The sequence below is a fragment of the Carcharodon carcharias genome, chromosome 5 (assembly GCF_017639515.1).
Source record: "Carcharodon carcharias isolate sCarCar2 chromosome 5, sCarCar2.pri, whole genome shotgun sequence".
In the NCBI taxonomy this organism is placed as follows: Eukaryota; Metazoa; Chordata; class Chondrichthyes; order Lamniformes; family Lamnidae; genus Carcharodon; species Carcharodon carcharias.
In genome coordinates, this window is record NC_054471.1 from 144,681,217 (window position 1) to 144,694,747 (window position 13,531).

Sequence of the window (13,531 nt, forward strand, 5' to 3'; positions counted from 1 at the left end):
TCCAGCCGAGCCGGAGCACTGAAGAGCCTCAGCACCTGGGAGTGTCTGAGGATGTAGGTGTCATGGGAGCTGCCTGGGTGCCTTGCACAGACTTGTAGAATCAGTATCCTGTGATCACACACTATCTGCACATTCATGGAGTGGAAGCCCTTCCTGTTGATGAAGGCACTGGGCTCACCTGCTGGTGCCTTGATGGCCACATGTGTACAGTCTATTGTAGCCTGGACGTGAGGGAAGCCAGCAATGGCTGAGAAGCCTCTGGCTCACTGTGTCTGACCTGCCTGGTCACAGCGGAAGTGGATGAAGGTGGATATCCATCTGAACAGAGCGTCTGTTACCTGCTTGATATAAGTATGGACAGCTGATTGGGAGACTCCGCAAAGATCACCCACTGAACCCTGGAAAGAGGCAGAGGCATAGAAGTGGAGAGCAACTGTGAGCTTCAGAGTCGCAGGCATGGGGTGTCCACCCACACAGTTAGGGGAGATCTCAGGGCCAATCATCTGACAGATGTAATTGACTGTCTCACTTGAGAGTCGGTGCCTCCTTCGGTACTGCACCTCAGTCAAATTGAGCTAGCTGCTTTGCCACCTGTATGCCCTGGCAGCAGGATAGTGGCGACGTCTGCAGCCCCTTGCAACCTCTTGGCCCTGCATCCCTTGTGCCTGCGCCTGGCCTTCCAAAGGTGGCCTCCCCCGGAGGCTGATTGTCCAATCCTGGCCTCCTCCTTATTCTATCCCTCCCTTCCTCCTCAGGGGAGCTGCCTCCAGTGGAGAGGTCCGAACCTATAGCCCCAGGCTAAATGGAGGCCTCCGGAAAGCTGCAAGCCTGAGAAAGATTACTGTCTGCAGACTGGTTTCAAAGCACACAAAAAGCTCTTGGAAATCGATGAGAACCGCTAACAATCACACAGGCAACTTTTAAACATTTTCAGCAATTAAAACTTTGTGTAAAACACGAGCAACCTCTCTGAGTCCACGTATCCTGACATTGCATGAGTTTTCTTAAAAAATCTCCTGCCCGCCTGCCCATTGCGCCCATTCACCAATCCGAAGTTCGCACGGGCCCCTCAAAATCCTGGACAATTGGCAAGTTAAGGGGCTTAACGAGCCCTCCAATTAATGGCGGGCAAACGCCCCGCTGCTGAGCGCACTCACCGACTGAAATATTGTGATGCCACACGCTGAGATTGACATGCTCACGCAACATTTTAAGTGCTAACTTGCGGGCTCCACCACCCACTCGTCAGCTGAAAAATTCTGGCCGTGGTAGTTGTGTCTATTGGGCTGCAGCATGAGAGGATGATGGTGCAAAGGCAGTAAAAAAGAAAGTCTGCTTGCAGAGGTGACAGGAGGGAACAGTGGGAAGATGTGCTCTCAAACTACCCATCTGGACGTAGGATCTTCCAGAAGAACTTCTCCTATCTCTACCTTAGCCAGGAGCAGTGTGTTCAGCAACAGCGATTCACCAAGGAGATAGTCACAGAACTATGCCATTTCTTGCAATCAGATCTGAGCCTGAGAGCAGGGTGAGGATGATTTGTCAGTGGTTGAGGCCTTCAGTTTCATTATGACTGGATCCTTCCAGGTTTGAACAGGTGACATAAATAAAGTGTCGCATTTCGCTGGCAACTGCTACATCAGAGAGGTGATCATCTCAGCAATCCATGTAATGTGCTGGAGCACAAAAACTCCTTTGAGCACTTGTATCTGTAGTCATGGTGACAGCAGTCTGAACTTGCATAGCAACACATTCTAGGGAGCTGGGTCCTGTGTGATTCTTTCCCCTGACCTGGCTTTGACCAACTCCCACCCAGTGACTCACCATCCCCTCAGATCACACCTCCATACTACTTTCCACAGTTTGTGCAGTATCGATAGCTGAGCTGGTGGCTGAGAGTGTCAGGTCAAGTGACAATACTTCCTCCTCCACAGCCTCTTCTTCATTGAGGCTTTCTGCCTTCCGCAGCATTGGCTAGGTAGGTACGAATTTTAGGTATCTAAAAGCATAAAGACAGAAAAATAGGACTGGGCCGGTGAAGCAAGAGGTGCACAGTTATCTGCAGCTTTTAAATCATAACAGATTGAGGGTGAAGTGGGACCTGAAAAGCTGCATTAGGCAGGGACATACCATCATCCTCAGCAGTTTCAGACATGCTGCCAACAACAGCCTTGGTCATGGCCGCTCCATGTTGGTGAGAGCCAATTCCTCCAAGAAGCTGAGCACATGCAGCTGTACTTGTTCACTCCCGGTTAGCTGCTGCTGCTAATTATGGTACACTTGTTCTGCAAGGGACGGGGAAGTGTATCAGTGACTGTGGTACGATGGGTGATGCGCCTGCCTCAATTGAAAAGCTTGCAATGTGTGCAAGCTGTGAGATGTGAGAATGCGGCTTTCAGCAGTGCTAAGAGTATAAGTGTCAGGTGAATCTATGAATGGTATGAGTCATGGTTGATGGATATTGTTGGCAGCTAAGTGAAGCAGGTGTGGCCAATGGAACAGTGTCTAAGGCCCGCACTGTAGTTGGTAGGCTATCGCATTTGAAAATGCATTCACTGACTTTAACCTCTCAGAGGAGGTGATTAAACTTTTCTCAGCATCCTTCCAGGTCCCCGGGGCTAGACTGCGGAAATTGACCACAAGGGCCACCTGCTCCCACTGCCTTTTCAGTTTCTGGCTGAAGGACTCGCTGGCTCCCTGAGTGAAGAGGACCTCTCTTCTCCTGTGGACATCCTGTACCGAGGTCTACAGTGGGGCATCTGGGAACCTTGGACCCCACCCTCTTGTCTGTTGTGCCATTTTTTGTAGCATTTTCCTTTCTTCTACTCATTCTTAACAAGTTTCAACCCTTTCTGCAGCCGGAATGCACCTTTAAAAGATGCACCCTGGCTTTAGGTAATACAGGCTACCTTAAAATAGTGGTAGTCTCATGCGAACTTGGGTCCCCTGCAGGTCGGAAAATACACCCACTCAGCAACACTTCCGGTGTCGGGCTGCAATCCACAATTTTTATAATTCCCAGCTAGTGCAATATTTGTATGCTGCCTGTCACTTTGATTACAATCGCCATAACTGATTTCAGGAACTTTGCAATTTTGCGCCTCTTGAACAAGTCTGATCATGCCCAGTTATGTACCTGAATTCAATAAATCTGGTAAATGCTGGATTGTTTTGAAAGTCCAACTGGTTCACTCATGTTCTTCAGGGAAGAGCAGTCATGATCCTTATCTGGTATGACCGACATGTACCTCCACTCTTACATTATGTGGTTGGCTCTTAATGCCCTCAAGGCAATCAGAGGTGGAAAGTTAATATTGTCTTGCCAGTGTCATCCACATCATAAAAACACTTTTTTAAAATAAAACTTGAAAACTATAAAGGGAAAATTAGTAATGCTTACATGAAACAGTTTTTAAAATGCATTTAATTTAGTGCACATGGGGAGGTGATGTTGTAGTGGTATTGTCGCTAGACTCGTAATCCAGAGACCCAGGGTAATGCTCCAGGTTCAAATCCCACCATACAGATGATGGAATTTGAATTCAGTAAAAATGACCATGAATCGATTGTTGTAAAAACCCATCTGGCTCACTAATACCCTTTTAGGAAAGGAAATCTGTCATATTTACTGGATCTGGCCTAAAATGACTCAGGACCCTCAATGTGGCTGACTCTTAAATGCCCTCTGAAATGGCCTAGCAAACCACTCAGTTGTATCAAACTGTTAAAAAGCCTCAAAAAAGGAATGAAACCTGCTGGAACACTCGGCATCGGCCTAGGCGCTGGAAATGACAACGGCATTCGCAGCCCTGTTGACCCTGCAAAGTCCTCCTTACTAACACCTGGGGGCGCTTGTGCCAAAATTGGGAGAGCAGTCTCACAGACTAGTCAAGCAACAGCCTGACATAGTCATCCCATGGAATCATATCTTACAGGTCATGTCCCAGACACCACCATCACCATCCCTGGGTATGTCCTGTCCCACCAGCAGGACAGGCCCAGCAGAGGTGGTGGCACAGTGGTATACAGTCAGAAGGTAGTTGCCCTGGGAGTCCTCAACATCGACTCTGGACCCCATGAAGCCTCATGGCATCAGGTCAAACATGGGCAAGGAAACCTCCTGCTGATTACCACATTGCACCCTCCCTCAGCTGATGAATCAGTGCTCTTCCATATTGAACATCACTTGGAGGAAGCACTGAGGGTGGAAAGGGCGCAGAATGTACTCTTGGTGAGGGACCTCAATGTCCATCACAAAGATTGGCTCAGTAGCACCACTACTGACCGAGCTGGCCAAGTCAGAAAGGACATAACTTTTAGATTGGGTCTGCAGCAGGTGGTGAGGGAACCAACAAGAGGGAAAAGCATACTTGACCTCATACTAACCAACCTGCCTGCTGCAGATGCATCTGTCCATGACAGTATCGGTAGGAGTGACCACCGCATAGTCATTGTGGAGAAGTCGTCTCGCCTTCAAATTGAGGATACCCTTCTTCATGTTGTGTGGCACTACCCCCCTGCTAAATGGGCTAGATTTCAAACAGTTCTAGAAACTCAAGACTGGGCATCCATGAGGCACTGTGGGCCATCAGCAGCAGCAGAATTGTACTCAATCTGTACAATCTGTAAGGTCATGGCCTGGCATATCCCCCACTCTACCATTACCATGAAGCCAGCGGATCAACCCTGGTTCAATGAAGAGTGCAGGAGGGCATGCCAGGAGCAGCACCAGGCATACCTAAAAATGAGGTGTCAACTTGGTAAAGCTTTAACACAGGACTACTTGCATGCCAAACAGCATAAGCAGCAAGTGATAGACAGAGTTAAGTGACCTCACAATCAACGGACCAGATTTAAGCTCTGCAGTCCTGCCACATCCAGTCGTGAATGGCGGTGGACACTTAAACTGGGGCAGGAGGCTGCACAAATACCCCCATCCTCAATGATGCAGGAGCCCAGCATATCAGTGCAAAAGATAAGGTTGAAGCATTTGCAACAATCTTCAGCCAGAAGTGCCAAGCGGATGAACCATCTCGGCCTCCTCGGGAGGTCCCCAGCATCACAGATACCAGTCTTCAGCCAATTTGATTCGCTCCACGTGATATCAAGAAATGGCTGAAGGCACTGGATAGTATAAAGGCTATGGGGCCTGACAATATTCCAGCAATAGCATTGAAGACCTGTGCTCTAGAACTTGCCATGCCCCTAGCCAAGCTGTTCCAGTGCAGCTAAAACACTGGCATCTACCCGGCTACGTGAAAAACTGCCCAGGTATGTCTTGTACAAACAAAGCAGGGCAAATCCAACCTGACCAATTACTGCTTTATCAATCTACTTGCGATCATCAGTAATGGAAGGGTCATCAACAATGCTATCAAGTGGCACTTGCTTAGCAATAACCTGCTCACTGATGGCCAGTTTGGGTTCCGCCAGGGCCATTTAGCTCCTGACCTCATTACAGCCTCGCTTCAAACATGGACAAAACATGAACTCCCGAGGTGAGAGTGACTGCCCTTGACAACAAGGCAGCATTTGACTGAGTGAGGCATCAAGGAGCCCGAGCAAAACCGGAGTTAATGGGAATCGGGGGAAAACTCTCCACTGATTGGAGTCTTACCTAGCACAATGGAAACTGGCTGTGATTGTTGGAGGTCAGTCATCTCAGCTCCAGGACATCACTACAGGAGTTCCTCAGGATAGTTTCTTCTGCCCAACCATCTTCAGCTGCTTCATCAATGACCTTCCTTCCATCGTAAGGTCAGAAGTGGGGATGTTCGCTGATGATTACACAATATTCAGCACCATTCAGGACTCCTCAGGTACTGAAGCAGTCCATGTCCAAGTGCGGCAAGACCTGGACAATATCCAGGCTTGGGCTGCCAAGCATGATAGAATACTCCCCACTTACCTGTAGGAGTACAGCTCCCATAACTCTCAAGAAGCTTGACACCGTCCAGGTTAAAGTAACTTGCTTGATTGGCACCACATCCAAACATTCACTCCCTCCATCACCAACGCACAATAGCAGCAGTGTGTGCCATCTACAAGATGCACTGCAGGAATTCACCAATGCTCCTTCAACAGCACCTTCCAACCCATGACCCCTACTATCTAGAAGGACAAAAGAAGCAGCTAGATGGGAACACCACCACCTGGAAGTTCCACTCCAAGTCATTCACCATTCTGACTTGGAAATATATCGCTGTTCCTTCACTGTCGCTGGGTCAAAATCCTGCAACTCCCTTCCTAACAGCACTGTGGGTGTACCTACACCACATGGACTCAAGCTGTTCAAGAAGGCAGTTCACCACCATCTTCTCAAGGGCAACTAGGGATGGGCAATAAATGCTGGCCCAGCCAGCGAAGCCCACATCCCGTGAATTAATTAAAAAGTTATTAATTTCCCCAGGTAAATCTCAGTGTTTGGAAAAAAAATAATTACTTCACAGTAAGTTATGTGGGCAGACACAGAACTCGTTTTGTGCACAGCGAGGTAGATTTTCATTTTTAGTGCCCGGGTGATAATCTAGCAGAACAGATCACCTTCCCTAGAAAGAACCTGTTCTGATTTTCATTCCATTTATTTCAGTGGCAAGCCTTTACCTTGTTCTTGTATCCACAGTGTGGAGATGACTGGTTCAGTTAAACCTCTGGTCAGTGGGAACCTCCAAGCTAGTAGTGGTGGTGCATTAAGTGATTGTGATGCTACTGAAGGGGTTGGTGATTGGACTTCTGTTTTTGGAAATAACCATTGCTTGGCATTTATGTGGCGTGCATATTATCTCCCACACAACTTGAGCTTAAACGTTGTCCAGGATGGGGTGTTTCATCATCAAAGGAGTCATGAATGTAGCCTAACACTTTAGAATCATCATCAATCAGTTCAACTCCTTTCCTTGTGACATTGTGGAATAGGGATGAATGGCTTTCAACAACAGCAACCATTCTCCCTTGCGCCATGGCATGACTCCAGTCACTGGAAAACATTCCGCCTTTTTAAAATTCATTCATGGGATGTGGGTTTCACTGGCTGGACCAGCATTTATTGACCATCCCTAGTTGCCCTTGAGAAGGTGGTAGTGTGCTGCCTTCTTGAACCGCTGCAGTCCATGTGGTGTAGATACACCCACAGTGCCGTTAGGAAGGGAGTTGCAGGATTTTGACCCAGCGACATTGAAGGAATGGCGATATACTTCCAAGTCAGGATGCTGAGTGACTTGGAGAGAAAATTCCAGATGGTAGTGTTCCCATCTATCAGCTGCGCTTGTCTTTCTGGATGGTAGTGATTGTGGGTTTGGAAAGTGCTGTCGAAGAAGCCTTGGTGAATTCCTGCAGTGCATCTTGTAGATGGTACAGACAACTGCTACTGTGCATCGGTGCTGGAGGGAGTGAATGTTTATGGATGTGGTGCCAATCAAGCGGGTTGCTTTGTCCTGGGCGGTGTGAAGCTTCTTGAATGTTGTTGGAGCTGCACTCAGTGGGGATTGGGGAGTATTCCATCACACTCCTGACTTATGCCTTATAGATGGTGGACAGGCTTTGGTGAGTCAGGAGTTGTGTTACTCATTACACCATTCCTAGCCCCTGACCTGCTCTTGTAGCCACAGTATTTATATGACAAGTCCAGTTCAGTTTCTGGACTTCCCCATTGAAATCAGCTTTGCAAGGTTCTTTGATGTCATGAGTGAGTGAATATTGTCTCAATGGTCCACTTCTCAATCAACCACAATGTCCCCTTCCCATGGCACCTTTCCATGCAAGTGCAGAAGATGTAACAGCAGCCTTTTTAGCTTCCTCTTTCCTCAATGTCCAAGACCCCAAACATTATTTCCAAGTGAAGCAATGATTTACATGTACCTCTTTCAAATAAGTATACTGTATTTGCAGCTCATAGTACAGCCTCCTCTACACTGTTGAGAGCAAATGCAGATTGGGTGACTACTTTGCGGAACTCCTCCATTCACTCTGCAGGCATGACCTGAGCTTCCAGTGGCTTAGCATTTTAATTCTCCACCTTGCTCTTACACTGACATCTCTGTTCTCGGCCTGTTCTGGTGTTTCAGTGAGGCTCAAAGCAAGCTTGAGGAACAGCAGCTCATCTTTCAGTTAGACACTTTACAAACATCTGATCTCAACGTTGAGTTCAAAAATTTCAGATGGTAACTCTGTCCACTCAATTTTCTTTCCTTTTCTTAGCATGTGTCAGTCTTGCTCTTGTTTTTTGTGTGTTTACTTTTGGACGGCATCTGTTCATTGTTCAGCCATTCACACCTCCTCTGGACCCATCTTTTGTTTCTTCATTTGCCCCATTACTACTCCCTTTGTCATTTGATGTCCCCTGTCTTCCACCCTATCACAGTCCTTCCCTTTTGCTTTTTTTAAAACTCTTCCCCACTTTACCACTTCAAAGCTATTATATTTCTAACTTGTCCCAGTTCACAACCTGAAACATTAACTCTGAATCTCTCTCTACAGATGCTGCCTGAACCACTGAGTATTTCCAACATTTTTTGTTTCTCTTACCATCACTCTCACCATTCCTCTGGAATTTAACTCCATTGCAACAGGAAATAATGGAAGTTTGGAGCATTTAAGGTTCAGTTGAGTGCTCACAACTAATCTTTCTCTGACTCCAATGTGAAGCAAATATCTCACTGAGCATGACCAGCTCTCACGGAGAAAATTAAGGGACACTGTGGCATGGTGCCAGAGCTATGAGAGAGCTTGAACGGGAGGAGAACAGGTGCAGCTAGATTAAAAGGCCTGAATTACATGCAAAGCAGCGTGCTAGATGGATTCAACTCAGGACATGGGAGAGTGAGTTCAAAAACGGGACAATTCTGTAAAATAAGGCCATAAGATCATAAGACGTAGGAGCAGAAGTAGCTCATTTGGACCATCAAGTCTGCTCTGCCATTCAATGAGATCATGGCTGATCTTGTAGTCCTCAACTCCACTTTCTTGTCTTTTCCCCATAGCCCTTCATTCCTTTACTGGTTAAAAACCTGTCTATCTCAGCCTTGAATATACTTAATGACCCACCCTCTGTAGCCCTCTATGTTAAAGAATTCCACAGATTAACAAGTCTCTGAGAGAATAAATTCCTCCTCATCTCTGTCTTAAATGGGCAAACGCTCACTCTGAGATTATGCCCTCTGGTCCTAGACTCACGCACAAGGGGAAACAACCTCTCAGCATCTACCCTGTCAAGCCCACTAAGAATCTTATATGTTTCAATGAGATCGCTTCTCATTCTTCTAAACTCCAATGAATACAGCCCAACCAACTCAACCCCTCCTCATAAGAAAATCGCTCCATGTCTGGGATCAAGACAATGGCAGTATATCTTTTCCTAGATCAGGGGACCAAAACTGTTCACAGTGTTCTAGGTGTGGTCTAACTAGTGCCTTGTATAGTTTTAGCAAGACTTCCCTAGTTTTATACTTCATTCCATTTGAAATAAAGGCCAGCATTCCATTTGCATTACCTATTACCTGTTGAACTTGTATGCTAACTTTTTGTGATTCATGCACTAGGACTCCCAAATCCCTCTGTGCTGCAGCTTTCTTCAGTTTTTCTCCATTTAAGTAATATTCAGCTCCTCTATTCTTCCTGCCAAACTGCACAACCTCACATTTTCCTACATTATATACCATCTGCTAAGTTTTTGCCTATTCACTTAACCTGTCCAAATCCCTCTGTAGGCTCTTTGTGTCGTCCTCACAGCTTGCCTTCCCACTTATTTTTGTGTCACCCGCAAATTGGCAATGCTACTATCATTTTTCTCACCCAAGTCATTAACATATATTGTAAATACTTGTGGTCCCAGCACTGATCCCTGTTGCACTCCACTAATTACCTGTTGCCATCCTGAAAATTCCCTCCATATCCCAACTCTCCATCTTCTATTAGTTAGCCAGTCCTCAATCCATGCTAACACCAAGGGCTCTTATCTTATTAAGTAGCCTTATGTGTGGTAACTTATCGAATGCTTTTGGAAATCCAAATATATTATATCTACTATTTCCCCTTTATTTATCCTACTTGTTACCTCCTCAAAGAATCCTAATAAATTTGTCAGACATGGTTTCTCCTTCAGGAGGCCATGCTGACTCTGCTTGAATATATTATGCATTTCTAAATGTTCTGCTATTAAATCCTTTATAATAGACTCTAACATTTTCCCAATGACAGATGTTAAGCTAACTGGCCTATAGTTACCTGTTTTTTGTCACCTTCCCTTCTTGAATAAGGGTGTTACACTGGCAGTTTTCCAAACCTCTGGACTTTTCCAGAATCTAAGGGCTCTTTGAAGATTACTACCGGTGCATCCACTATCTCTGCAGCTACTTCCTTTAATATCCTCGGATGCAACCCATCAGGTACAAGGGACTTATCGACCTTTAGCCCCATTAATTTCCGTAGTACTTTTTCTCTAGTGATAGTTATTATATTTATTTCCTCCCCCTCTTTTTCCCCTTGATTATTTAGTATTTTGGTATGCTTTTGGTATCTTCTACCATGAAGACTGATGCAAAATATTTACTCAACTCCTCTGCTATTTCCTGGCTCCCCATTATTATTTTCCCAGCCTCATTCTCTAAGGAGCCTACATTGACGTTGGCCCCTCTCTTCCTTTTCATGTATTTAAGGAAGATCTTACTGTCCATTTTTATATTACTTGCTAGTTTACCCTCAAAGGTTATTTTTTTCCCCTCTTTATTTTTTTTGGTCATCTTCTATTGGTTTTTAAAACTTTCCCAATCCTCTGGCACTCCACTAACCTTTGCCACGTTGTATGTTTTTTCCTTCACTTTGACACGAGCCTTAACTTGCTTGGTTAACCATGGTTAGTTTCTCCCCTTCCTACAACCCTTCTTCCTCACTGGGATATATTTTTGGTTGTGAGTCCTAAATGTCTGCCATTATTCATCAACCGTCTTTTCCGCTAAACTCTGTTCCCAGTCCACTCCAGCCAACTTTGCCTTCATTCCTTTGTAATTACCCTTATTTAAATTTAGCACAGTTGTTTCCGAACTAAGTATCTCACTCTCAAACTGAATGCTAAATCCCACTATGTTATGGCCACTGATTCCAAGAGGATCTTTTACCCTGAGATCATTACACATTACCAGATCCAAAATAGCCTGATCCGTGGTTGGATCTACAACATATTGTTCGAGGAAACTGTCCCGAATTCACTCTATAAATTCTTGCTCATGTCTACCTCTGCCAATTTGATTTTTGCAATCTACATGAAAATCAAAGTCACCCATGATTAATGTACTGCCTTTTTTACATGCCCTCATTATCGCCTGATTTATTCCCTGTCCTACAACAAAGCTATTGTTAGGGGGCCTATAGACTACTCCCTCCAGTGTCTTCTTCCCCTTGTTATTTCTTGCCTCCAAACATATGGATTTCACATCTTCTGATCCAAGATTATTTCTTGCTATCATACTTGCTCCGTCTTGAACAAACAAGGCTATCCCACCACCCTTTCCTTCCTGGCTGTCCTTTTGAAAAGCCACATACCCTGAATATTTAGTTCCCAGCATTGGTCTCCTTGTTACCATGTCTCCTTAATGGCTATAAGATCATTTCAATTAATTTCTATTTGTGCCATTAATTGATTTATTTTGTTCCGTAATCTACATGCATTTAAGTAAAGGACCATTAATTTTGCCTTATTACCACTTTTCCACCTTTAACCCTATTTGCTGCTTTTTTTTAATGTTTGTGCACTCTGCCCCTTCCTGTCACGCTCTGGGTAACATTACCTAAGTAGCTGCCTTGCAATGCTGCCTTAGCTTTTTGCTTTCTGAGCCTGCTTATTCCCTCTCCAGAACCCTCCCTCCCACTCTATTTAGCTTCAAGCCCTCTCTACAACCCTAGTTATTCAATTCATCAGGACACTGGTCCCAGCATGGTTCAAGTGAAGCCCAGCCCACCATAACAGCTCCATTCTACCCCAGTACTGATGGCAGTGCCCCAAGAACAGAGACATATTGCTCCCAAACCAATCTATAAGCCACGCATTTAACGCTTGACTTTATTTACCCTATGCCAGTTTGCCCACGCTCATGACTGCAGAGAACAGTATCTATCCCCCTAATTATATGCCCCCTGATTCACATTGACCCTGGCAAAGCTGGAGTCAATGGGAATCCGGGGGGAAACTCTCCGCTGGCTGGAGTCATACCTAGCACAAAGAAATATGGTTGTGGTTTTTGGAGGTCAGTCATCTCAGCTCCAAGACATCATTGCATGAGTTCCTCAGGGTAGTGTCCTAGGCCCAATCATATTCAGCTGCTTCATCAATGACCTTCCTTCCATCATAAGGTCAGAAGTGGGGATGTTCACTGATGATTGCACAATGTTCAGCGCCATGCACGACTCCTCAAATACTGAAGCAGTCCATGTCCAAATGCAACAAGACGTGGACAACATCCAGGCTTGGGCTGACAAGTGGCAAGTAACATTTGTGCCACACAAGCATCAGGCAATGATCATCCCCAACAAGAGAGAATCCAACCATTGTCCCTTGACGTTCAATAGCATTACCATCACTGAATCCCCCAGTATTAACATCTTGGGGGTTACCATTGACCAGAAACTGAACAGGGCTAGCCATATAAATACTGTGGCTACAAGAGCAGGTCAGAGGATAGGAATTGTGTGATGAATATCTCACCTCCTGACTCCCCAAAGCCTGTCCACCATCTACAAGGCACAAGTCAGGAGTGTGATGGAATACTCCCCACTTGCCTGGATGAGTCCAGCTCCCACAAACTGAAGAAGCTGGACACCATCCAGGACAAAGCAGCCTGCTTGATTGGCATCGCATCCACAAACATTCACTTCCTCCGACGCACGGTAGCAGCAGTGTGTACCATCTACAAGGTGCACTGCAGAATTCACCAAGGCTCCATAGACAGCTCCTTGCAAACCCACAACCACTACCACCTAGAAGGAAAAGGGCAACAGGTACATGGGAACACCACCACCTGGAAGTACCCTTCCAAGTAACTCACCATCCTGACTTGGAAATATATTGCTGTTCCTTCACTGCCACTGGGTCAAAATCCTGGAACTCCCCTCCAACAGCACCTTTGGTGTACCTACACCATATGGACTGCAGTGGTTTAAAAAGGCAGCTTACCACCACCTTCGCAAGGTTTACAAAGGATGGGCAATAAATGCTGGCCCAGTCAGTGAAGCCCACACACCGTGAATGAATTTTTAAAAATGACTACATTCCTATTTCACCACCACCACCCCACCCCCCCACCCCCCCACCCCCCTCCCCAGCACCCGCCACTTGAATGGCTCCCTGTACTATGGGGTCATGGTCAGTTTGCACAGGTAGTAATCCCAAGATTTTTAACTTAGCTCTTAACTGTTCAAATTCTTTCAGCAGAACCTCCTTTCTATTCCTTTCAATGTCATTGGTGCCAATGTGGAAGACAACAACCGGACCCCTACCCTCCAGCTCCAAGTTCCTCTCCAGTTCTGAGGAGATGACCTTAAG